Source organism: Lissotriton vulgaris, chromosome 12, assembly GCF_964263255.1.
Source record: "Lissotriton vulgaris chromosome 12, aLisVul1.2, whole genome shotgun sequence".
Lineage (NCBI taxonomy): Eukaryota > Metazoa > Chordata > Amphibia > Caudata > Salamandridae > Lissotriton > Lissotriton vulgaris.
This window is the reverse complement of record NC_141700.1, coordinates 513,322,611-513,349,805: the sequence shown is the minus strand read 5'-3', so window position 1 is coordinate 513,349,805 and position 27,195 is coordinate 513,322,611.

Here is a 27,195-nt window from a genome sequence, read left to right as displayed (position 1 = left end):
TGACGAAAATCTAAGAACAGAAGCAAAATATTAACATCTTTTTGTTACATTTGTAATAAAGCTTGAAACATTGAGAGAACATATTTGAACCAGGTGTTGTTGAATGGTTGCACAGATTGAAGCTGTGATGGCGCTGAGCGATGTTGTGATGGCGAACGAGTGATGCTGTGGCGTTCAGTGATGCTGTGGTAGCGCATAGTGATGTTGTGTTGCCCCTGAGTGATGCTGTGGTGGTGCGGAGTGATGCTGTATGCTATGCTATGTTTGTTTTGCTATCCTATGTTTTGTTCTGTTATGCAATGTTTTACTATCCTATGATTTGATTTGTTATGCTATGCTATGTTTTATTATGCTATGCTATGTTTTGTTATGCTATGATATGCTTTGTTATGCTATGCTGTTTTGTTATGCTATGTTTTGTCAGTCAGTCAAACAAAACTTTATTTGGTTTGTTAAAACCTTAAAAGTACATTTACCACATGCCGTGAAAACCTGAAAGAACAGCAGCATAACATGAGAGTATAAAACAAAAGAAAGAACAGCAGCATAACATGACAGTATAAAACAACAATTACACCTCAAGATACGTGTAGTTTGACTTCTCTTGTTCCTTTTAAAATGGCGTATTATAACATTTATTTTGATAAAAATCGCTTAAATCCTACCTATACATATCTCCTTCAGCATGCAGCTCATACTACTGTTATACCTTAGTATCTCTACCTTTACTCGGTGGTAAGGGGCTGCACTATACGTGCTCTTCTGTGCATTTGAGGAACACCTTGACTTTATTCATATATTTCCCCAACGCACAGGCTATATCTAAGTTCTCAATTTCCACCAAAAGAGTAGCAGCTTGCATTCTGTGCGTAATCTTATATTTTTTTTAAATCAGACATAAAAACTCCTTTCGAAAGTCTAAAAATCTCATACAATCTAATAAAATATGTAAAATATCACAGGTAGTTCCTAAAGTGCAAGTGCATTTCCCATTACATCCCATCATTAGGTTTCTAACCCCGTTATTCACATAACCTGGGTTAATACCAATTAGCATTTTCAAGACTTCCCGCCTCAGTCTATAGCTGGGTAGCCGATCCACATAGGGGAAGTGTTAGTTGTTCTCCCAAGCCACTTTCATGTGTGTTACAGAGGATTTTTGTGCAAGGTAGTCCCGATCATAGCTAGGGGACATATTGACCCCTTGTATCTTTAATTCTTTTTTTCCAAATATTATGGGGTCTTGCGGCAAGCATACCTTCAAATCAAGCACCCCATAAGCCTTGCTTATTGAAGCTCTCACCTCTTTTGCCCAGGGTAGCTCACTAATGGCAATTTCCTCCTTAGCCCATTGGGAGATTTTAGTAAGTTCCCCTGCTCCCAACCGCTGCCAGAAGCGTACAAGGCTCATACAAGCAGTTATAGCCCAGGAGGTGATTCCCAGCTCCAATCGTGCTGCCTGCACCATAGATGATTTAGGCAGCGCTAATAAGCTTTTTAGTATATTTCCCTCCTCTCTATCCCAGGAGGTCTTGCCACTGAGGTAGAGAACCTCGGCTCCATACAAAAATTGTTGGGGAACCATTGCTTGATAGGCTTTTAAGACCGGCCTATCTGACCTTTCACCATAGGTATTATTAAATCTTTTTAGGCCTTTAACCGACGCCAATGCCCTTATTTTTAGTGCTTGCAGGTGTGTGTGCCATTTCAAGTTACCTGAGAACCACATTCCCAAATATCTGTAGTCGGTCACCCTCTCAAGCAAGACTGTGCCAAGATACCACGAGAACTTCGCTTTCCTTCTCCCAAAACATACAATTTTAGTCTTGTCCATGCTTACCACTAATCCTTTACTTGTGCAGTATTCTTAAAAACCTATTTAATTTTCTCTGGAGGCCTATCTCCGTCTGGTCCATAATCACTAGGTCATCGGCATAAAGGAGGCACGATATTTGGTTTCCTCCCAGTTTCGGGTTCGCCCCTCTGACATCTCCTAATACTTGGGGTAGGTAAGCTAAAAACAGGGCGAACAGCAGGGGGGTTAAGACGCACCCCTGCCTTAAACCGTTCCCAATTGGTATTCTCCCAGTCAGTCCTCCGTCCGTGTCCAATATTATCTGTGCCCAGTTTTCTGTATGCAGAGCTTGGATGAGGACCAGCAGGTCACCCTGTAGTTCATACCCTACTAGTGTTGACCACAGCTGCTCCCTGTCCACAAGATCAATGGCTGCACGGAAGTCAACGAAACAGCAGAATAAATTACCCCACTGATCAATTGACTTCCGTGCAATGGACCAAAGAGCAAAACAATGGTCAATCATTGAGTGGCCTTCTTTGAACCCCCCCTGCTCTGGAGGTATTAACTGTTTGTCTTCCACCCACTCCTTTAGTAGCGCTAGAATTACCTTGGAAAAGACCTTTTCGCCTATGTCCAGAAGGTTTATTAAACGGTAATTTTTGGGGGAGTTTGCATCTCCTTTTTTATGTATCGGCCTAACAATACCCCCTTTCCAATTTGCAGGGAATTCACCAGTATTTAGGATCCCTAGAAACATATTTGAAAAGAACTCAGCCCACCATTCTATGTTTGTTTTTATTATGACAGCTGGCAAGTTATCAGGGCCAGCTGCCCGTGTTAGGTGTTAGCCTAGTGGATTTTTAATTCTTCACTTATTCCTGGCCAAGCATTTGCCATTGTTCCCTCCCTCGTTGGCCATTTACCATAAATTTCCTATAGGTAGGTCAGCCACTTGTCCTCTGGCACTGAGCACTGCATGGTCCCTTGTACTTTTCCTGTATTAACCTCCAAAAGCCTTTCACATTTTTATCTTCAATTACCTTGAGTAAGTTCTCCCAACATTTGTCCTTAAAACTCCTTTTTTTATCTCTGATAACTGTCTTATATTTTATCTTTGATTTCCTAAGTTCTAATACCACTTCCTCACTATAGTTACCTCTGAGGCATCTTTCTTGTTTCTTAATACCGGCCTTTAGTTTCCGGCATTCAGCATCAAACCAATGTTTGGTATTGTTAGGGTGTAATGTCGCATTATTTACTCATTTGTGATTACCGCACTTTAATTTAATCCGGAGGCATTCCACCAGTTGCCTTATTATACCCTCGTACCAGACTATGCTCTCTTCTGGTACTAGGTTACCCAAATTCACAGTTAACTGATATGCGATTAGTTTCTGTATATATTCATCGGTGATTCGTGTTGTTAGTCGCTTGGGGTATTCTACATCTACTAATAGCACTTTTTGTCTTTGCGGGGGCTATTTACCTGGAGTTCTACCTGCATTGGATAGTGGTCACTATCCTCCAACCCCCAGAATTTCAAACTGTTTGATAAGATGGAAATGCCAGGCCTGTGTGAATACGTAATCTATGGGGCACAATTGCTGCCCTACCTTAAAAGTACGCTTCGCAGGCCTGTCCTCTTTCTTTCTACCATTGGAGCATACAAATCCCATGTCCCCCAACAGTTGCCCAAGCTCATCATCTTTAGTTGAAGTATCGCAGCAGGGAAATTCTGCCCGCTCTATTTTATATGCATCTAACAAGTCCTTCAGCCAGGAGTCCATTATTTTGGGGTTCAATTTATGGTTGAAGTCTCCTAATATCATGAACACATCCCTTGGATAGCGGTTACACACCTCTTCCAGGTCAGTTTTTAAACGTTCCAAGTCCGCCTTATACTCGTTTTCTTTCCCTTTCTGTATATACACATTTAAAATGAATAGGTTTTCACCCCCCAACATATTATTTGTTGTTCGCACTGTATTGCCCAATGCCCAGTTGCTCTTTAGTTCCAGGGGTTCAATGTCCTTAGCTATCCTTGTTGAGACTAACGTCATCAGACCCCCTGAAAATCTACTCACTATGTTCCTTTTAGCTGCTTTTACATGATGAGTAAAACCTACGGTAGCAGGGATTTCGCCGCACAGCCAGGTTTCCTGGAGACAAACGATATCGTTTTTCCTCAAGATATTTTTAAAATCTTCCTGTATGCTATGTTTTGTTATGTTTTATTATGCTATGCATTGTTTTGCTATGCTATGTTTTGTTATGCTAGGTTTTGTTATGCTATGCTATGCTTTGTTATGCTATGTTTTGTTATGCTATGCTAACCTTTGTTTTGTTATGCTATGCTATGTTTTGTTTTGTTATGCTATGCTACGCTACGTTTTGTTGTGTTTTGTTATGCTATGCTATGTTTTGCTATGCTATGTTTTGTTTTGCTATCCTATGCTTTGTTTTGTTATGCTATGCTATGCTGGTGATGGTGTGTGTGTGTGTGTGTGTGAGGATGAGTGAGGGTGAATGAGGGTGAGGGGGTGTGAGGGCAAGGGTGTGTGAAGGTGAGAGGATGTGAGGGTGAGGGTTTGTGAGTGAGGGTGTGTGAGGGTGAGGGGGTGTGAGGGTGTGTGAGTGTGAGGATGAGTGAGGGTGTGTGAATGTGAGAGGGGGTGAGAGTGTGTGTGAGGGTGAGTGAGGGGGGTGTGAGGGGGGCAAGAGGGTGTGTGAGGGTGAGAGGGGGTGAGAGGGTGTGTGAGGGTGAGGGTTAGTGACGGTGTGTGAGGGTGTGAGGGTGAGGGTGTGTGAGTGTGAGGGTGTGTGAGGGTGAGGGGGTGTGAAGGTGAGGGGGAGTGAGGGTGAGGGTGAGGGTGTGTGAGGCTGAGGGGATGTGAGGGTGAGGGATTGTGAGGGTGAGGGGGTGTGTGAGGGTGAGGGGTGCAAGGGTGTGGGGATGTGAGGGTGAAGGCGTGCGAGGGGGTGTGAGGGGGAGGGTGTGGGGTTGTGAGGGTGTGGGGTGGGAGGGTGAGGGTAACGGGGGTGAGGGTGATGGGGGAGTGAGGGGTAGGGGGTATGAGGGTGTGAGGGTGAGGGAGGGTGAGGGGGTGTGAGGGTGAGTGAGGGGGTGTGAGAGTGGGTGAGGATATGAGAGGGTGGGAAAGGGTGTGAGAGGGTGCTGAAGGGAAGTGAAATATTGTGTCCCATCTGTAATGTACTGGACGGATGAGAGAGAGGTCTTCTGTGCATGCGGTTTGAAGACCTGCTCCAAACATTGTGGCGGGTGTTGGCAAAGCGAAAGAAACCTGGTTTGGGAACAATCAGATCAGTAAATGAGGGAGGTGTGGCTCTAATGCATGCTGCTTGCTTTATCTACTTTAGAAGGATGAAAGGCAGAGCCCACTCACAATTCTGAAGCAAACTCCCTTAAAACGCATTTGGAAATTTGGTTTTCTCACTCCAGTTCCCTTACTACTTGGTTGGTTTGACTCTGTAGATTTGTCTGTCTCGCAATAGAGCTTTGGAACCTTGGGTTTTATTGCGCTTTATAAAACAATATAATTTCACGTAATTTCTGGGAATGATTTTGAAACCTGCAGCTTTAAAAAAGATCCCTTCAGGGGATTACTTTCTGGGGGAGATGTCTGCATGGACATGAAGTAGAGCAGATTGGGCAATATAAAACTACAACAACAAACAAAAGGGATGAAAACGAGTCCATGACATAAAGGGGCGGGGGAGGGTATGTCAGTGGCAGAAAGAGGCAGAGGTGAAATATGACTTTAATATTTGGCAACGCACGACATTCGGCATTGCACTAGTATGCTTCTGAGAAAATGTGGGCGCAACAGAGAATATTCTAAAATTTAGGTACAGCCTGTAGAGCCATTAGGCATCAACAGCCAGCTCCAAGAGGTCACTGGACTTAACCGGAAGTTTCTCCACAGCAGATCGGTACATGCCCAACACCCCCTGCAGCAGCGCTGGGATCAAAGCGAAATTAACTGTAACTGCCAATGGCGTTTTCACCCGGGTGAATATAGATCTGACTTTTCTCTGCAGTGAGATCCAGCCTGTAATATCCCGGTAATCTGATCTCGCGTGAAAGAAAGGGTGCACCCGTGTTTTGTCATCATCAAGCGGTGAAATTAGATTCAATATGCACATTGTATGTAAATTGATCAGGTCATATATAATGTGCGCAAAACCTGTGTTTTATAGCGCTCACATCAGCCAAGCATCTAGGCGCCTCATCAGCAGGAGATGTCTACTTGGGGGCCTAAATTAAGGACCTTTAAACTTTTTTGATACGATACTGGATTTGCACCAAAATAGGTTGGTACTGGAGTGTATAAAAAGTGTACTTTTCGCTCCGCTGCCGCGGTCTGTGTCATAGGCATTGCCTACTGCTACTTGAGAAACCAACCAAAGTGGCAGCAGGAATGCTCAAGCGCACATATAAACAAAATCCGAGAAGCAATGTGCTAAACGTGCCATGCTGCAATTTACTGTTCTTGCATTCTGTGCTGAACCAGCCACTTCATCAGAAATGTATCTTTAAATATATTCCTCACAGACATACTTGCATGTCGTCCCTTTGTTCGATAAATGCCATAGCAATGTGGGGCCATTAATCCATCAGAGTACAACAAGGCAAGTCGCAGTGATGGTTAGCACACAGACTGTGCACTCCTTAAAGAAGGCACGCACGCCAATTTGATAACAACAAAAAACAATAACACACAGAAGAAGAAGAAAAAAATGCGAGTCACGGCCTGGCGGCCGTGAAGTGTGAAGCAGTTGGCGGGGAAGACCGGCGTTGATCTTAAAACTCCGGAGAGCCATGCAATGTGTTAAGGGAACTAGCATTTATTTTGCCTAATGACTGCAATCTTTCCACAAAGTATGAAAAGCCCTGGGGATGTCACAGAGAATGCTGTGTGTGCAGGGAGTGATGAGCTGTAGAAAAAAACATGCTACTAGTGATGCAATCAATGAGATGTCAACCGCAGGGTGAAGGGTTAAGGGGTAGGGAGAGACGGCACAGGCTGGGCAGGCTGCGATGGGCTGAGGGGCACGGAGATAAAGGCACAGACAGGGAGGGGGTGGGCAGGCTGATTAGCTGCGGAGCGGATCTCTTTGAAGTAGCTCACGGCCTTGAGGCCGTGAAAATTAAAGCAATTAGGGGGAGGTGGGAGGGAGGCTGATAGGCAGAAGGCTCGGGCAGATGTCAGATTATAGGGAGGGGGTGGGCTGCCTGCAACTCGAGCGACCATATGGAGAGGGAGGGGGGTGGGCTGCCTGCTGGGAGAAGCTTGTGTGAGGGAGACTGGGCTGCCTTTGATGAGAACTCGTGCACGAGGAGCATGTGGATTCTCGTGAACTGTTGAAAATCCGCTTGAGGAGAGCCTTTTGAGAGCCTTGGGTTAAGTAGTGGATTAGCGGCATTACACTCGCATACTCATTCCTGCGGAATAGAGTAGGCTCGACCTAAAAACACGCATGCAAGGCCCAATTGCCATGGAGCTGGCAAAAAGAAGGACGAAAAATCACAAGCAGCCAGGAATCTTTTAGGTAGCTTTTCGGAGATGCTAACTACAGGACTCTTGGGCTCCGCCCACACTGCTACGCAGTGTGACGTAGGCCCGAGCCCTAAAAAAAGATATATAGATGAAGAAAATATAAAGGTTGCTTTGTATTTGTCCATGGTCTGGGGTTGCTAAATTGAACCATATGACACCTACCCTCAACAAGCATTTTTGCATAACTTGTTGTGACCTTAGTAGCACCTGTGTATTTTCAACCTTATAGTAAACCCATATGTGCATTGCATCACCACACTTTTGAAGTGGTCTGTGCTAATATTAACCGATTGTGCAAGACAGCATCCCTTAGGAAAACCCACATATATATGGTAATGTCAGATTTTGGACATCAAGTAGTAGGTTCTTTGTCAGCCTTTCAAGATCAGTTTGTCTTTTTGAGAAAGGCAACTAAATATGTTTCTGCTTTGTTTGTGAGAATCTCCAAATTTTTAATTACTTCTTCAGACTGGAAAATATATTTAGCAGGGTAGCACTAATATATATTGCTTAATGTGCTGGAAAAGTATAGTTTGTGTGGGTTCAAACAAGATAAAGAGGAATATATGTTTATACAATACAACTTAATTTGTTTTTTTTAAAGCTCTGGCACAAGGGTAGTGAGGGGATTAAAATATAACCAAGCTGAGAATTCACAGGGCATTGGATGGCCCCAATAGGACTTTGAATTCTGACAGTGAATGCAAAGGACCGTGGTTCTGTCATTGAAGCATAAGAATTCCTAAATACATGATTTCAAAAGCACTGCAACACCCCAGGTAGCTCCCGAATGGTGCGTGTACATACCCTGGCAAGATGATAGTAACAGATGATTGGGAGAAACACACTGGCCCCAAAGCAAGCAGTTCAATATGCGTGAATATTTTACCACTTTTCCCTGCCACCCCTCTATTGCTTTCATTGTAGGAAATTAAGCAGTCTTTGATTAAATGTACTCCGTTGCACACTTCCCACAATGTTTCCCAACTGAAAGACAGGGATACTTTTACATTAGGTATAATAAGCATTTGCAATGCAATAGTTCTCGCATTTACAAAAGTTTGAGCTATTGGCACTGTAAATGACAATGTCTTTTATTTATGTGTTGTAGATAAATAAAAGGCATTGTCATTTACAATAACAATAGCTTAAACTCTTGCAAATGCGAGCTCTAAACAATAAAATCCGGATTAAGGTGAACTAATAAAAAAAAGTTTTTTCTATGCGTTGATTTTAAAAACAGATAAAAGGCATTGACATTTACAATGCCAATAGCTTAAAATTTCGCAAATGCGAGACCTATTGTGTTTAACTGGTTTGCAGGCCTATACTTACAGATTCTTAGCTGGACTGTAGCCTATAAAACCACTCCCGCTAACAGGAATAAGTTCAAACTTGGAGGGCACAGCCCATTGGTGTCTGATTTAGTAAACTTGGCTCCAGTTAAAAAAGAAGTGTCCAAGTGGTATAATCTCATTCTGGAGGAGTCAGATGGAGACTTTGTTCTGCCGGAGTCGTTATGGGGTTCTGTCTTGATGGACCAGAATCTACAATATCTTTGGATGACTTCTTTTGAACTTCTGTGGAACATTGTCAAGCCTTCCTGGTTACGCAGGAATCATATTTTTACCCTGCATAGGGCATACTACTCCCCTCTCAGGTTATCTAAATTTTCAGGAGGAGAGTCAGTGTCTTGTGCTAAATGTGGGTTGATTGCTGCATCAGATACACATATGTTTTTTGAATGCCCTCAGTTAGCCACATGTTGGGAGGAGATCAGCAATTCCCTCACAGGGTCATTGGGAAGACTTGTCACTATAGATATGCCCCTAGTGGTATTTGGTGTTCTAGAAGGTGTACAAAGTCCAGCTAGGTGCCTAGTATTTTATGCAATCCTGCTTGCAAGAAGGGAGATCTGCAGGAAATGGAAAGACTCTTCACCTCCTACCTTTAGAGATTGGCAAACTTCAGTCCTGCAGACCTCATGAACAGATCTGGCTAGATCTGGTAATCAGAGTAAAAGGGCGTTCTGGTATTTATTATCTTGGCTTCATTGATTCATCCGGGTTTTTTTTTTTTTTTGTCCCCGGGTTCAATGATTGATCTCCTATGGTGCCGTTATCCGGTTGATGCCCGGCCCCAACTGGCTGCCAAACTACCCCAAGGTTTGCTGCAGATTGGTAAATCATGGACTCTGTGCCTTCTTGGAATACAGTTGACAAATGAGGGATAGATGGCCCCCACTAGATTTGTGTCCTTTCCAGTTTTTCAGATAAACTGAGACAGCTGCTCTCTGTAAATTCCTTTAGGTACTTTGTCTACATGGTGGTTATGAGGACAAAAAAAATAGCTTAAACTCTTGCAAATGCGAGCTCTAAACAATAAAATCAGAATTAAGGTGAAATAATAAAAAAAGTTTTTTCAATGCATTGATTTTAAAAACAGATAAATTAAAGGCATTGACATTTACAATGCCAATAGCTTAAAATTTCGCAAATGCGAGACCCATTGCATTGCAAATGCGTGTTTAACAGGTTTGCAGGCCTGGTCCTCACTCCTCTTGCCGTCAGTTGCAGCTGTCCTTCAATAGTGGACCTGGCTGTCCAGCCTCCACAGCAGTGCGAGAGTTAACTGGGATTCTGAATCTGGCCAGCAGCCTCCTTTGATTATGAACCTTCTTAAAAACCTAGCACATAGATTTCTTAGAGGCAAGCACACCAGCCAGCAGGCGCTGCCCACAGCAGGTGTAGATTCAAATGATCCTGGCTCAAGTCAGGAAAACTTGCTTTGGCAGTTCTTGGAAGTAGATCCTGTGGCACAGAGATTCAAGTCAGATGGGGGTGCAGCTTTTACAGAGCCCCTCTAATATACATTGAGGGTTATTCTTGCACAGGCAGGAGGCAACTCTTCATTCTTCTTCTCCAGGCAGGTTCTTAAGTCAAGTAGGCCATACCAGTGCTTTTAAAAGGGATATCAGGATTGACAAAGCTAGGGGCCCACAGTAAAACCCTAATTAGTTCCCACACTCGACAGCACCCCTTTAACTACAGTAAGATGTGTTTTATGTTCATGAAAAATAATTTGTAATTTATTTGTAGCACAAATCTAACATGGTTGCAACTCTAGTAAGTGAGGCAAAGCTCTCTCTGGCCCCAAGTCCTCCCCACACCTCCAACCAGCACCCAGTTAAACCCAATCCAGCACAAGGGCATTTCACCCCCTTCTGGTAGTGCTACAGAGCACCATCAGGATAAATCAGACTTGCCAGGGTCTGGAGTGGATTGTGCTGTGAAAAGGCTTCAGTGACACCAGAGCTACTCCTGGGCAAATGTCAGGGCAGGAGCCCACCCTGTTTGCTCCCAGGCATTTACTGGGATTGTGTGGGATCCCTGTGATACTTTGAGAAGGTAGGTGTAGGTGATTGCCTGAGAGGTGCCGCTGCGCCAGCACCAAGGTGTGAGTATACCATGAATTCATGCCAGCTGTCTTGGCACACACAATTCTCTAACTACCACCAAAAACGAACAAGGGGGCATATTATCAAGCCTGCGTTAACATTATCGCCGCTTTAGCGTCAGAAAACTGCAGCTAAAGCGGCGATAATGGGCTTGATAATACGCCGTAGAGAATTCCAATAGAAGCCCATGTTCACACCAGAACATGGGCTTCTATGGGAATTCACAAGGGCATATTATCAATCCCATTGTCACTGCTTTAACATGTGTTTTCTGCTGCTAAAGCGGTGATAATGTTCACACTGTTTTTTAGGTCTCGCCTTTACCATTCCGCAGGAATGGGAAATTGGGAGAATTCAAGTCGGCAAAATCTACTTCAAACCACGGGCTTTCAGCCGCGGTTTTCTTTAAGTTCACGTGAATCACGTGATTAAACATGCACGCGCATCGGCAGCATTTCTCCTGCAGGCTCGCAAAAGGCTCTCCTCCTTCCCCACATCAAAGGCATCAATCACCCTCCCACATGCTTCCCCAGCGCTGCCCCGCCCCCTGCTTCACAGCCAGGCCATCTGTTCCCTGCCAGACCTCTCACACCTCCGTCACAGCATGCCTGTGTACTTCAAAGGCTTATCACTTCACACGGCCGGCCGCAGGCCGTGCAACCAGAGCACTTCAGTTGGTGTGCAGCCCCCCTCCCAGCACTGCCTTGTTACTCTCGGCAGCCGTGAGTCCCTAAACACTTTTTATATTTAATTAGCAGCAGCAGCATTTCTCCTGCGCCAGGCCACATCAAAGGCTCTGTGCCACTTTCACCCACACAGCAACACTTACAGACACGCAACGCCACTCACACCCACACAAGCCCACTATCATCCATGCAACACCACACTCACCCACGCAACGCCACTCACTCACTCACTCACGCAAAGCCACTCACACCCACGCAGTGCCACTTTCACCCACACAGCACCACTTTCAGACACGCAACGCCACTCACACCCACACAAGCCCACTATCACCCACGCAATGCCACACTCACCCAAGCAACGCCACTCACCCAAGCAACACCACTCGCACACGCAACACAACTCACCCACGCAATCCCACTCATCCACGCAACCCCACTCATCCACGCAACCCCACTCATCCACGCAACGCCACTCATCCACGCAACGCCACTCATCCACGCAACACCACTCATCCACGCAACGCCACTCACACATGCAACGCCACTCACACATGCAACGCCACTCACACACGCAACGCCACTCACCCGCGCAACGCCACTCACCCACCCAACGCCACTCACCCACGCAACGCCACTCACCCACGCAACGCCGCTCACCCACGCAACGCCGCTCACCCACGCAACGCCGCTCACACATGCAACGCCACTCACACATGCAACGCCACTCACACACGCAACGCCACTCACACACGCAACGCCACTCACACACGCAACGCCACTCACACACGCAACGCCACTCACCCACGCAATGCCACTCACACACGCAACGCCACTCACACACCCAACGCCACTCACACACGCAACGCCACTCACACACGCAACGCCACTCACACACACAACGCCACTCACACATGCAACGCCACTCACACATGCAACGCCACTCACACATGCAACACCACTCACACACGAAACGCCACTCACACACGCAACGCCACTCACCCACGCAACGCCACTCACCCACGCAACGCCACTCACCCATGCAACGCTGCTCACCCACGCAACGCCGCTCACACATGCAACGCCACTCACACATGCAACGCCACTCACACACGCAACGCCACTCACACACGCAACGCCACTCACACACGCAACGCCACTCACCCACGCAATGCCACTCACACACGCAACGCCACTCACACACCCAACGCCACTCACACACGCAACGCCACTCACACACGCAACGCCACTCACACACGCAACGCCACTCACACATGCAACACCACTCACACATGCAACGCCACTCACACATGCAACGCCACTCACACACGAAACGCCACTCACACACGCAACGCCACTCACCCACGCAACGCCACTCACCCACGCAACGCCACTCACACACGCAACGCCACTCACACATGCAACGCCACTCACACCCACGCAGTGCCACTTTTACCCACACAGCACCACTTTCAGTCACACAACGCCACTCACACCCACGCAAGCCCACTCTCACACACGCAACGCCACTCTCACCCATGCAATGCCACTCACACACGCAACGCCACTCACACATGCAATGCCACTCACACATGCAACGCCACTCACATATGCAACGCCACTCACACATGCAACACCACTCACACACACAACGCCACTCACACACGCAACGCCACTCACACACGCAAATCCACTCACACCCATGCAGTGCCACTTTTACCCACACAGCACCACTTTCAGACACACAACGCCACTCACACCCACGCAAGCCCACTCTCACACATTGCAACGCCACTCTCACCCATGCAATGCCACTCACCCACGCAACGCAACTCACACACGCAACGCCACTCACCCATGCAATGCCACTCACCCACGCAACAACACTCACCCACGCAACGCCACTCACCCACGCAACGCCACTCACCCACGCAACGCCACTCACTCAAAGCCACTCACACATACGCAGTGCCACTTTCACCCACACTGTGCAGTGCACAATAGGTCTCGCAGTAGGAAAGTTGGAGCTATTGGTTTTGTAAATGACAAAGCCCTTTATGTTTTTAAAATGAAAACAAAAATAAAAGGCATTGTTATTTGCAATTGTAATAGCTCCAACTTTCCTACAGCGAGACCTATTGGCAACGCCAGTGCTTGTTTATAATATGTCCCAAGGTCAATAAAATCTGGATTGTATATGTTTACAGGCCAAGCTACCCGTCACCATTACGGCAGCTCTCTGTGGTGTTCTCTAGCGTTTTCACATAGATTAGAGCCCGAGTTGATCTATGTAGAAGTTTTTCAGGTACCGCTCAGACTTTGGGTTGAGTGGTGATGTATTTTTTAGCACTAAGGGAGTACGCTCTAGTGCCCTGGAACTATGGAAGGCTACAGTAATAGAATATACTTCGGTTGTGACATCACTACACTAAACATCGATGACAGTCACTGAATTCTCAAATCATTTCTCACTTGTCTTATTAACGCCGCTCTCTTCTCATATATTTATTCGACTATTATTAGTTGCTACTTTTCTCAAATCTGTCTTTAATGGTTCCAAGATTAAGTTTGAAAGAAGCACATGGCTTAGGCAAAGTATTGTTACCTTTTATTTACACGTTATTAGGGGCCCTTCAGCCCGGACTTGTCTCGTTTGCACCAATAAATACAAACGGATTAGCAATTTTCTAATGTGGGAAAATATGTGCTTTCATTTTTCTTATGACTAATTTTCAATTTCTAAATGTAAAAAGAGAAATTAACAGCATTGATTAATACAATACAAAATGTAGGCACAAGATATCCTAAAATATATATATGAAGTCCTGGACACTTCTGGTTTATCTGAGCAAAAATACTTTAAGGCTCTCTAACAAAGAGTGTCCATAGTACACCCAGGAGAGCTGGATTCATGTCAATTTCTGGGAAAAACCTCGAACTTTCAAAATGAGTTCCATTCCGTTTCAATGCCTGCACAGGTACCGTATGTATAGCATCTATAGGCTCTAGTGACATAACCCATCACCCGCAGCCCACTCTAAAGCAGTCAGATGACCCAACATAGTCCGATAATGGCTCCAAGAATCCCTGCACTGAAGGCCGTTATCGTCCAAAGTGGCCCAGACCAGAGGCAGGGGTGTTCAATAACATGGGGGTGCACAGAGCCACCCAGGGGCCCCGGGCGAGTTCAGGAGTTCCAAGCGACGTCCAGGGGCGGCCTTAGGCATGTGCAAGCTGTGCACCTGCACAGGGCCACCAAATCCCAGGGGCCACCACGCCAATATATATCCATAATATGATAATCCTCTGAGGATGGATACATATTTGCGTGGGGGCCCCTGGCAGGGATTTGGTGGCCCCCGGCTCTGTTCCACTTCCAAACACCTTCCTGAGCTCTGGGAGGGGGGGGGCTCTGCCCCGCCCGGACCCCCTCTTCTGGGGCCCCCTAAGTACACTCTCTGCCCAGGGCCGCCATGAGCCTAGAGCCACACCTGCGACGTCAGGGGCCTTCATCCCGCACGCGCAGGCTTTAAACATCTGTCCTTTGCACGACCTGCCTGGAGATGTCACCTCAAAAGTAGAAAAGTGAACCTACCTGCACCCGATTACAAACGGCTACTGTACAAAACGACACTGGTGGTTTCACAGCGCCTGTGGTTTCGATGAAATGTTGGCACCTGCCAGTGTGTGCTCTTTTCACCTTGTGCTTTATGGGGGTGCACTTTCCTACATCTGTTTCACGTCAGCATATTTGCTGGTAGCTCTGGACGATGATGAAAGCAGACCCCTGCCATGACATGGCAGAATACTGACGGCCGCGTAACACACTACACGGGGCCAGGGTGCAGTCGATCGCATGTGCAGAAACTGCCCGTACAGCGCACGCTATTGGTGGAGACGGAAACGAAAACACGGCGTTGATTTCAATGAATGCCTTGATTACTTGAGGTAATCCCCATTACTCTTAGTCCTACTCGTCCTCGACCCAGTCATAACACATGAGGTATTCCACCCGACAGGAAACAAAACAGGAAACACTTTTTAGACTCCACCCACCCTCCTGTCAGGTGCTATATTACACCTCACCACCAGAAGCAAATCCTGATGTACCAAGCACCAAAGGCCCAGCAAGGGAGGGCGGGCGGGTTGTATGACTGGGTCGAGGACGAGTAGGACTAAGAGTAATGGGGATTACCTCAAGTAATCAAGGCATTACCTCTACGTCCCTCGTCCTCGACCCAGTCATAACACATGAGGCATACCAAAGCAACCCCCAAAGGCCTTTGGCACACCATAACCAGAAAACAGAACAGACACAAATGCGTGCAGCAAGACATAGTTTATTAAGAAACCAAACCAAATCAAACAAGAGGGGGAACCCCCACCGCACGCAGCACCCCAGAGCCAAAATGAAGGCGGCCCGAAAGAGCACAATTCAGGCGATAATGTCGCACAAAAGTGGACTCGGACGCCCAGGTCCCCGCCCTATAAATTTCATCAAGGGGAACCCCATGGAAAGGCGCCCATGAAGCAGACACACCCCTGGTAGATCTCGCCTGAACACCAGACGGGCAAGGCAAACCAGAGCCCTGGTAAGCCAAGGAAATCACTGCCTTGATCCAACGACCCAAAGTAAGTCTAGAGGCAGCCTTACCCCTACCTGCCAGACCAAAGGTAACAAAGAGTGAGTCAGAGGACCGAAACTCAGCAGAACGACCAACATAAATAGACAAAGCCCGTCTCACATCCAAAGAATGGAGTAAGACGTCAGAGGGCGAGGAAGGAGAAGGACAGAGAGAAGGAAGAGTCAACTCCTGGGAGGAATGAAACTTGGAACGAATCTTAGGCATAAAGCCGGGGTCCAAAGCAAGGACCACCGCGTCGTCCAGAAACCTCAAGAAGGGAGGAGAACAGCGCAACGCCGTAAGCTCGCCCAACCTCCGAGCAGAAGTAACAGCGACCAAAAAGGCCACCTTGAAGGACAGGAACTTCAAGTCCACGGACTCCAGAGGCTCAAATGGAGGTGACTGTAAGGCACCCAAAACCAAAGAAAGATCCCAGGGGGGAACCGGGGAACGGACCGGAGGAGCAGAAAGAGAAAAACTCAGAAACAAACGGGAAACCAACAACCCATCCGAAGGCAGAAGAGAAGCAGGATCCCGAAAGGCCCGGATAGCAGCCCACTGACCTTTCAAAGTGGACAAAGCAAAGTGTTTGTGAAACCCATCCAGAAAAAACTGAAGAAGGGAAGAAACACCACAAGAGGCAGGGGACAGGCCCACGGAAGCACACCAAGAAGAAAAGGAAACCCAGTGCTTAGAATAGGAGGAAAGCGTGGACTTCCGACAGGAAGCCTGCATCACAGTGATGAGGTGATCGGGCAAACCCCGGACCCCAAGAGACAGCCGTTCAACCTCCAGACCGCCACGGTGAGGGGCACCAACAGCGAGGACGACTGGCAACTCAGAGGAGACGGGTAGCGGGGCAGGATCCAGGGAGTGCCCACCGCCAGCCGCAGCAGAAGGGGGAACCAAGAGCGGCGAGGCCAATAAGGCAGAACCGCCACCACCTGAGCCCCCACCTGCTGAACCTTCAGCAAGAAGGCAGGGATCAGAGGAAAGGGGGGGAATGCATAGAGTAACCAAGGAGGCCACAGGACAGTCAAAGCATCCACACCCCAAGCCCCCGCCACCGGAGTCCTGGAGCAGAACAGGGGAAGCAGGGCGTCCTTCAGCGAGGCAAAGAGATCCAGCACCGGAGTCCCGAACCTCAGGCACAGTGACCGGAAAATCCGAGGTGACAGACACAGGGTGATAGAGGACGGGAACCTCCGACTCAAGGAATCCGCAACCACGTTGTCCACACCCTTGATGTGTTGAGCAGACAGGGCCACCAGATGACACTCGGCCCACCTCGCAATGGCACAGGCCACCAAGTTCAGGGACAGGCAGCGGGTACTGCCCTGGTGGTTGATGTAGGCCACAGTCACAGTGTTGTCCGACCTCACCAACACGTTGCACCCCAGAAGACGATTCTTGAAAAGGCGAAGAGCTCTCTCCACCGCCGACAGTTCCCTCCAATTCGAAGACCGGTGCGACTCCGAAGGAAGCCATCGGGCCTGGAGAGCCCAAGGACCCAGAGTCGCCCCCCAACCGGAAGTGCTGGCATCCGTCGTCAACACCACCGGGGGCGGAGGATGGAACCACATGCCCTTCGACAGATTGGAAGAATCCAGCCACCACTGGAGAGCAGACACCAACCCCGGGGACACCGGAACAGGAATCGAGAAGTCCAGGACAGGAAAGGGCACCCAACGCTGAACATGCCACAGCAGAGGCCGAAGATGAACCCTGGCCCAGGGCACCGTGAACACAGTGGCAGACATGTGACCCTGGACTACCAACCACTGCAGGAGAGGAGCCGACCTCCTGGAAAGCAATGTCCTCAGCAAAGACTGTAGACGCAGAAGCCGGGACTCCGGGAGAAAAACCTTGCCCAGCACAGAGTCGAACACAGCCCCAATGAAGGTCCTCCGAGTAGACGGGTCCAGGTGACTTTTCGGCAGATTGACAAGGAAGCCATGGTCCTCGAGCGTACGCATGGTCAACGAAAGGTGGACGGACATGACCTCCGAAGACGGAGCCTGGAGCAGCCAATCGTCCAAGTAAGGAAACACGGACACCCCCAGGAGATGGAGATGGGCCACCAAAGGAGCAGCCACTTTGGTGAACACTCTGGGGGCGGACCGGAGACCGAAGGGAAGGACGCAGAACTGCCAATGACGACCATCCAGGTAGAATCGCAGGAACTTCTGATCCTCCAACGCCATCGGGACATGCAGGTAGGCATCCTGAAGATCCAGCGACGTGAACACCCAGCCCTCTTGGATCAGGGGAATCACCTTCTGCAGCGTCTCCATTTTGAAAGGTATCTTCTGAACAAACAAGTTCAAGGCCCGAAGATTGATGACAACACGGAACCCTCCCGTGATCTTTGGAACCACAAAGACAATCGAATAATTCCCCCGTCCCCGTTCCAGGGAGGGAACCGGGACAATCGCCCGCTTGTCGAACAGTGATCCAACCCCCTCCAGCAACGCCCGACGGCGAGCAGGGTCTGCAGGCAAAGGGGTCACCACCACCCCCGAGGGTGGAGGAGGGGACAGGAACTCCATCCGGTAGCCCCGAGAAAGAACATCCAGCACCCACTGGTCCGATGTCGTCACCAGCCAAGCCTGGAGGAACAGCCGCAGTCTCCCACCAACCGCGGGCTGACCCCCAGCGAGAACGGGCACTGGAACGGAATAGTCAGGAGCGAGGAGCCCCAGACCCACCATCCGGCTGGGGCTTCTTCTGGAACCTCCGAGGAAAGGACCTGCGAGCCCCACGCTGGCCCCTAAACGAGGACTGCTGGAACCTGGAAGGCTGGCGAAAGGACCTGGCATTCGAGAAGGACGACCCCTTCTGAGAAGTAGTATGACGGAAAGACAATGAATGCTTCCTCTCCTTGAAGACTTTATGTAGCTTGGTCTCCAGGGCGTCCCCAAAAAGATGGGTACCTGAGAACGGCAACCTCAAAGCCATAGAACGCTGCGCAGCGTCCGTCTTCCAGCCTCTCAGAAGCAAGTTCCGACGGGCAGCCACCTAGGAACCACAAGACGATGCCGAAGCCCTGACAGAGTCAAAAGCGATGTCCGAAAGGAACTCAGATTGACGTTCCATCGACTCCAGCAACTCAGGACAACTGATCCCCTCCTGCATAGCAGAGAACAAAGTCTTAAAGTCAGCCAGCAAAGACTGCGCCACATAAGCCCCATAGACCCCCGACCGCAGGGCCAGGTGAGAGCCAGCATAGGATTTCTTAAGAGCAGAGTCAATCTTCTTGTCCACACCATCCTGCAGGATATTATCATCAGCCATGGAGGGCCGACCAACCAGGGAAGCAACCACAGAATCCACCTGCACCGAATCTGGCAGGGCAACCTCCAAATCCTGCAAAGGATGCAGTTTAGACATGAATCTGGGCACAGAAATATGGTCCGGGTCCTTCCATTCCTTAAGGAGGACATCCATGACAAACGGGTGTACGGGCATAGAAGAGGACGCAGGCTTCCGAAACTGCGGCAAAACTGTATCCTGGGAGGTACTGGGCACAGGCTCCACAGGGAACCCCATATTCTCCCGCACATGGCAAAGCAGATCAGGCATCAACTCCCTCGAAATGTACTTGCCCTGTAGATCCAACGCCCCCAAAGTAGACTCATCAGAGGATGCGGCGGAAGAAATGTCCGAATACAGGGGAGCAGCCTCCCCAGAGCGACCACCTGCACCCTTCTTGGAAGCCTTTAGACTGGACAGTCTCCAACAGCAGGCGCTTCAGGCGCCTAGAGCCCCTCGGACCAGCACACCGACCAGCAGGCGTAGAATCCCGACTGTCGGAGGAGGAAGAGGAGGAGGAAGAGGACCGAACTATGGTGTTTCCCCATTACAAGCAACGTCTTCAAACACAGGAACACAGCTACACGTGAAAACACAGCAACACCAAAGCGTCACAGTACAAACTGAACTCCAGGCAAAGATATAGGCACGAAAAACACTCACCCACGCAGCTGTAGCCACTTCGAATCCAAAAAGGAGGGGCAGAAAGCAGCCTCCCAGCAGTGACCAATAAGGAAATCCAGTCACGACACACCCGCCGAAACGAGGCGATGACGTCATCAGGAAGTGCCATCCCGGCACTCAGGAGAGCGTCAGGGAACCCGGAGCCCACCCGGGTGCCCAACCATGCCAGATGAAGACAAACGCAAACGATGCGCCATCCGGAAGCGTCCCGCTCCCCCACACGGACTCCTCTCCCGTCCGAGGACTCCCGACCCACAGGCCGCAGGAAACACCGCCTACCCGGCGCCCGCCAATCAGGGGCCGACAGGAGGGAAACAGAGGAGAGCGCGTCCCGCCCACAAACACCGGCAAGTGCGGGACGCACGGGCAGCCGCCTGCCCCTCCCAGCAGCGGTCCGCCCCTCCGGGACAGCAGAAGAAGAAATGAAAATCCCCGGGGACCCGAGAAGCCCCGCAACCCAGGGTCCCCGCATGGAGGAAAGCACAGGAAGCCCAGCAGCCCGGCTTTGCAAAGGTCCCACGTCGGTCCATGAGCACCCCCAAGGCCCCGCCAAGGAGGACACCACAGGACTCCAGAAGCAGGTAAGTGCTCGGCACTCACCCCAGCGTAACCCATTAGCATTCCGACCGACAGGAAACAAAACAGGATTTGCTTCTGGTGGTGAGGTGTAATATAGCACCTGACAGGAGGGTGGGTGGAGTCTAAAAAGCGTTTCCTGTTTTGTTTCCTGTCGGGTGGAATACCTCATGTGTTATGACTGGGTCGAGGACGAGGGACGTAGAGGTAATGAGTGAATCCCACCACGGGGCTCCTCGTTAACAAGTGTTAGACAGGCGGCCTCGGAGCTGCCAAGCGGCCCCCTGCCAGGGGCCACTCATTCACCCACCGCAGACCGCCCCCTGGGGCTCCTAGGCCCGTACCTACCCCGGTGAATCCCAGAATGCACTGCTGCTGGCCCCAGAGATCTGACGTACCTCACAACTATTAACTGGCCCGGAGCAGGAGTTTGAATCCCCTGCAAAATCAACTAGCATTTAATGTGTCTGAGGCCCATTTGAGCAACATTAAACGGTGCAATGACAACAGCTATTGCTTACAGCACTTTGAAACAGAAGTGAGGCACTTGTTGAAGAGGTGTGGCGCAGTGGCCAGGGTGCCTCACTCCGGACCACAGGGTTCACGGTTCGATCCTCGCCTCTGGCGGCAGGTTAGCCCAGCACTGTGAGACTCTGGGCAATAGCTTGCTTAATCTTCCCGAGGGCCCCCAGCACTTGGGAATCCTCGTCGGAGGTAGCTGTGCGCTTTACAAATGCTGGCATATACATAACAAGGCGACGCTGAGTCGCCAGTACAACATCAGCATTGCACTGACTTGCCTTTGGAAACAACGTATTTTGCATTAACTAACCAATTACAAAACAGGGCCGATTGGACATCGCTCAAGGCAAATGCCGGCTGTGTACTAAATAATGTTTGATCCGTATTTTAAATTACATTTAGTGCACACTGCTCCGCGCGTGCTGCTCTCAGGGCAAATCTGCAGGGCTCCTATGCAAAGGGTATGTATGGACCGTGGCCCAGTCACTCTTTCACTGTATAGCGACGACGCTTGCGGCACTGGTTGAGACTAGCAATACATACGTAGCTGCGCCGCTATGTGCATGTGAGAGGATTTTTCCATTCCGGCACTGTGCAAAATGGCGCACGAGACAGAGAGTATATGTAGGCAGGAAGGCGGGCGGCCATACGTTCCTGCTCACCTGTGGGATCCGTCTCACAGAAGCTCGGCGGCATAGCTGAGTAAAACCACATCCGAGAGGTCCTGAGTAGGTCTTCCACGCTGGGCATTGCATCATAAAAGAAAATACACATATTTCTTAGGTCATATTTACAGGTTTTTTAAACTTTGAAGCAACTTCAGTGCGCGAACACATGAAAAAACACATTTAAGATAGACACGGGACTATAAAAGAATGGACACAGGGAACATGTTTAGGAGTGGGGTCTAGTTTATAGGCAGCGCCACTGGAATTAAGCAGCAGGAGATGACCAAATTAAGCGGCCGTGCTGACTAAATTATTCGGCAAAAAGAGGCAAATTAGGTCGCATAATACAGCACATTTTGTGATAGAATGACTTCAAAATGTGGTAATTTTCACCAATTTTAACACTGTTTTAGCAAAGATTTCATCTCAGTACCAATAAACTTCTGAAAGATGACCAGTCCACTTTTGTGAAGGGCTTTCCACTGCATGCCACATGGGTTGCTGTTTAAAAAAATGTAAGTAACTTGTTTAAGCTAAAAACATTTTTTCCCCAAAATCTGTAAATTATGCAGCAGATTATGGACTATACAGCCCATGCGGCAAATTCTTAATTATGTGGAAAACGCTGGGAAAGAAATCACATAATTACAGTGGCCCTTATTGGAAGGTTTTCTGATCCTGGTTAGTTTGATGGCGGTAGAGCTGGGACTTTTTCATGGAAAATTCAACCTAACAGCACAGGACCCCCAGTGGGTCCAGACACTAGCCTGTCGGGTGTGCCCTCCTGTGGCACTAAGGTGGTGGCGGCTCTACTGTGGGGGCTCCCTGCGTGGGGCGCAGGCAGCCTCACTCGGGGGCTAAAGACGCGTTAGCACCTGCGCACTTAGAGAGACTTAGATTGTGTGTTAATGATGGAAAGCCCTACAACTTTGTTTATTCCTATTTCTTTGTATTCCACCTGGCTGGGGACCTCGTGATTTGTGTGTTTCCGGTACCAGGAGGTGTCCTGGTGTCAGATCTGGTGAGAGTTTGGCTGCAGACTCTCTGGTCCCTCGGACGCACAGAGTGCAGCGTTGTGGAAACGGGCCACTTTCACGGAAAAGGGGATGCGCTGTGCGTCGAAGGCCACGTGCTTCCTCCAGGAAGATTCGCCTCAGAGTCTTTGATCGCATCCATGTCAGGGGTCGAGGAGCCCCCTCACAGGCTCTGAAGGGCCAGGCGTGCCCCGGAAAGGCGCACACACAGCACGTGCTGTGACCTACACACGGGATGGCAAAGCTGCACTGCTCAGGGCGCGGACTGCTTAGACAGCCAGGGTTAATGCTGTCTGGGACGCAAGGCGCGTTGACTCGACGTCACAGTGCGGCGCTGTGTATCACAGCAACGTCATAATCCGGGGGCTCAGCAGGGCTAGATAAGGCCGCGCAGGGCCCATAAGTCTGTCAGTCGGACATTGCGGTCAAGATGATCACGGGAGTCCGAGGGCCCGGCCCTCCTGACGAGGAACCAAGCTCTCCGGCCATGATGGGACTCTGCGCCTGCGGGTTTCGCAGGCAGACGAGGATTCTGCAGGTAGTCTTCTGCCTGCTGGCCTTCGTGACGTGCCTGGGGTCCGTGATCTACCTGTACAGGCACTCACAGTTCCAGCAGCAGCAGCAGGAGACGCTCTCCGGCCTGGTGGAAGTGATGTATGAGCAGCGGTCCAGGCTGGAGCAGTCCCTTGAGAAGGAGCGTGCGGAGCACAAGACCCAGGAAGATTTTGGGGTACATAAATTAAAAGCTCAAGAAGCCCTCAGCAAGGAGAAGGAAGGCGCCATGAACCACGACGTCACCCTCCCCTCTCGGCACATGACCCTGAAGAATCAGCATGAAGGAGCCAAGAAGCAGCTCCTGGACTTACAGGCGCAGTATAACTCCCTAAAGCTGGAAAACCGGCGCGCCTTGGAGAGCCACAACCAGAAATACGCCCAGCTCCGGCGGGAGAATGAGAACCACGTGGAAATGCTGCTGGATACAATATCGAAACTATTGGAAGACAGTACGGTTCTTCGCAATGCATTTGAAGAGGTCCGCGCTAAGCTGCGTAGTGCGCAGGAGAAGCCGAATAAGATGCATCAGCTGAATGAAGCTCTTCGGAGGATACCAAGCTACAAGCTGGTCCCAGCCCTGAGGCACCACCCATTGCAATTACAGGCCCCAGATGAGAAGCCTTCCCGAGCCTTTGATGCTGAATTGCAGCGCATTCGCGAACAGACTGGCCTACAAGCGAATACTCGGGAGACACCGACAGGCTCTGGGAAGAAAACCCCAGAACGTGCTGCCCAGACTGCAGTATCTATCGGAAAATTGTTGGCACCCCCGACGGGGTCTCTTGAAGGTCTGACTGGACTCCAAGCGAACAATCTGGAGACGCCAACAGACTCTGGGAAGAAAACCCCAGAACGTGCTGCCCAGACTGCAGTATCTATCGGAAAATTGTTGGCACCCCCGACGGGGTCTCTTGAAGTTCTGACTGGAATCCAAGCGAACAATCTGGAGACGCCAGCAGACTCTGGGAAGAAAACCCCAGAAAGTGATGCCCAGGCTTTGGAATCTATCAGACAATTGTTGGTACTCTTCAGGAACTCTTGAAGTTCTGCCACAGCCAGCCTTGCCTCTGTGGCTATCAAATGATAGAGATAGCTGTGCAGTGCGTTTCTAGAGGACGGTGAATAGCATCCAGGCTGGAGAGGAGCTGTTAAAAGAATTAAAGACGATAAACTTCACCATCAGAAACAGCACCATCTACTATGATGAATTTGGGAACATGAATATTGGCTCAGACATTGTGACCTGGACGGTGGACAAGAATGGGATGCCTTTTATGCCCTGTTGGCGAGTACACAGGCAATCTGACCCTTGATGCTGATCAGATTCAGTGCCACACGGAGAGACAGCTAACAACCTTTGATAGCTCTATACTCCAGTGTGTGTGAAAGAGAAAGGGTACTGTGCAAGCTCTCCATCCAAGGGGCCAAATTAGGAATTTAAGGAAAATTGGATTCCACTCCATTCTTGCAAGCCAGGTACTGGAAGCAATATTACTCTCTCCCTTGCTGAAGACAGTGGTGGAACATCTTATTCCCCTCCAACCAGGAGAGACTAATGGAAGCCAGGTTACTCGTCTTCATTCAAAGAGAATAATCCACTGACTCTCAGCCAGCAGAGATTAGTGGAAACCACTCTCCCTCCCATTGGAGCATAATGGAAGCAATGCCATCCACTTCCACCCGAGAGAGTATTGGGTGCTCTTTTATTCTCCCCTTCCCAGCAGAGAGTAATGGAAGACATAGCACTTTTTTCCACCCAGAAGAGAGCCGTGGAAGTCACCCTACTCTTCCTGCTCAGAAGAGAGAAGTAGAATCTTCCTACTCACTCCAGCCAAGACAGACTGATGAACGCTAACCACCTCTCCACCCAGAAGAGAACAGCAGCAGCCAATGTTACCTTCTCCACCCAGCCATTATACACTCCCCCTTTCTCACCACGGCAGTGCCAAGGGGCTTCAAATATCCTTTGCAGAATTTTTGCCCACTAGTTTTTTAAAATGAGTTTAGCACTTTTTTGAGAGGTCTGTCTGCTGCCCTTTGTTTTCCTTTTTTTGACATGTCTCTCAGCACAGTGGTACCCTACACCTCCGCTATACTTTTTAAATACTAATTCTTTGTAACTTATCTACATGATGGCTATTCCTTTCATCGTTCAAAGATGGCCGCTGGACTGATGATCATCTCTAAATCTGAGGTACGTGGTCCATCAGCATGATGGAGGTAATGCTCTCCGCCACTCTGTCAAATAGAGCACCGTTTTTCAAATGCTGAATCCCTCAGTAAAGAATGATTATATCTGAACTCAGTTTGTGGAATCTCACACATCCAGTGAGCCTTATACTCTTTAATAAAGCATCAGAAATATTAAAAAAATAAAATAAAATAGACCAGACCTTTACTTGTATCTTGCTTATTCTTTACAAACCGTAGTGTTTTTCCTTTGAGACCACGGCAAGGAAACCATGTCTTTTTCCTTTCTGTGTACTGGACCAGGTACTCTAGTTTCAGAGCTGCAGATTTATGGTGCACTAGAGCGCTCTAATCCTTACCAGCTCAATCACCACAGTGCACTCCACTCCGCTAGATGTAGCCTGCTAATGGTTGATAACCAGAGATGTGGGATGTTAGCATAAACGCCGTCTAAAATGTAATATTATTTTGATTAATAATGCCTCAAAGTCAATCGCCATGACATCCCTGTCATCACATACTTCAGCACAAAACAGGGCTGGGGGTAACGTTGTGTTGAAATAGCTTAGAAGCCTTCTTTGGGTACTGGCCTGCAAACACCTGAACCTCGATGGTTAATTGCCCATGAAAGTCCTGAGCCACGTGATGACTTTACAGTCTTCAGGTCAGAAACAATTACTTTGATATGCGTTCTTCATCATTGAAATGTTGTTTGTATTCCACAAGCAGCAAAAGTATTTATGGGTGAGATATCCTACTTCGAGCTAGTCTAGTAAAAGCAAGTGCTGGGAATGCAGTGTATTTTCACTAGATCCTTATTATTTAATCTTAATATATTTTAGGCACAACGTGTTTCTCTTGCATTTTTGCTTCTTGGTTAGTGCTGATTTAGCATAGTTAAATGCTCGGAGAGGGACAGATTGTTGCCAAAAAGTGTTTAGTAGTGTTTACATTTACTTCCAGTGAATGCTTTGCGTGCAGGCTCACTTGCAACATGATAGACGTTAAAATAGATGCATGTTCTTGTAATAGCCTTTGACTAAATGCAGTAAAATGGTGCATGGATCACCATTAACTTACTTGTGTCGTAGGAATCACTGTAGAAGGGCTTTGGGCATCAAGGTTTCTTCAGATGGAGTCTGGGTATCTGGGTTCAGAGAAGGATTCATGGGAATGTTTTCTATACAAAGGGTAAAGTCAAGCAATCCGTAATAAGGTATATGTTATGTAGATTTTCGGACCTGAGTCTCACAGTAGTAACAGTTTGGTTCCTAATTAATGCTGAAAGGTGAAACGAGAAAAGCGCCCCGAGTTGGAAAGGTTGCGATAGTCTAGTAACTGGTGGAAGTCTTTAAAAAAAAAAAATAATTTGTAGGTGAAGTGGTAACATACACATTTCAGGCGACAGACCAGTAGTATGGAAATTCCATCCTACTACATTGCATGTCGGTATTCATTCCTGACTCGAGGTTCTTTCTTACGACAAACCAATGGTAGGATAATGTGCTAGCA